This window comes from Sinocyclocheilus grahami, unplaced genomic scaffold, assembly GCF_001515645.1.
Source record: "Sinocyclocheilus grahami isolate Dianchi unplaced genomic scaffold, SAMN03320097.WGS_v1.1 scaffold42.1, whole genome shotgun sequence".
NCBI lineage: Eukaryota > Metazoa > Chordata > Actinopteri > Cypriniformes > Cyprinidae > Sinocyclocheilus > Sinocyclocheilus grahami.
Window position 1 is genome coordinate 1,698,619 of NW_015505221.1, and position 540 is coordinate 1,699,158.

General features: G+C 22.4%; 1 protein-coding gene across 1 annotated transcript in view; it reads left to right on the top strand.

The window, feature by feature from the left end:
• The window catches only part of n4bp2l2 (NEDD4 binding protein 2-like 2), a 3,752-nt gene that overhangs the window by 2,132 nt on the left and 1,080 nt on the right, over positions 1 to 540 (top strand). The gene's annotated exons all lie outside the window — the stretch shown is intronic.

Below are 540 nucleotides of genomic sequence, written 5' to 3' on the forward strand. Positions count from 1 at the left end.
TATAATATGTGTGTGTGTGTGTGTGTGTGTAATTTTAACATGTCTAAGTTATAAGTAATATATATTACTAAATAAGTTTTATTTTATGTATTTGATTAAATATGTATTTATCAAATACGTAATTTAACATTAGTTGGGTGACTCCAGGTCATATTTCAGCCCAAAATAAATAAGTTTTATATGTTTTAATGGATTATATAAAGTAAATGAACCCTATTTTTGGAGAATTCTTTTTGTAATTATTTTCAGTGGTGATTCACTTGATTCATAATGCATAATGCAGTCATTTTTACTACTACAGTTTTCACTATTACAGTTAAATAAGGAAAAAAATAAACATTAAATAAGCAATTTTATTTATCAAACACATCAATGATTTATTATAGGATTTATATGCATTACATTAAAGAGAAATGGCCTATACTAATTTGCTTAATTTTCATGAAAACAATGTTTTAGTGCAAAACCATCTAAAGAATCCTAATATATCTTTCATTTTTTTAAATGGGAAGAAAAAAAAAATATATATATATATATATA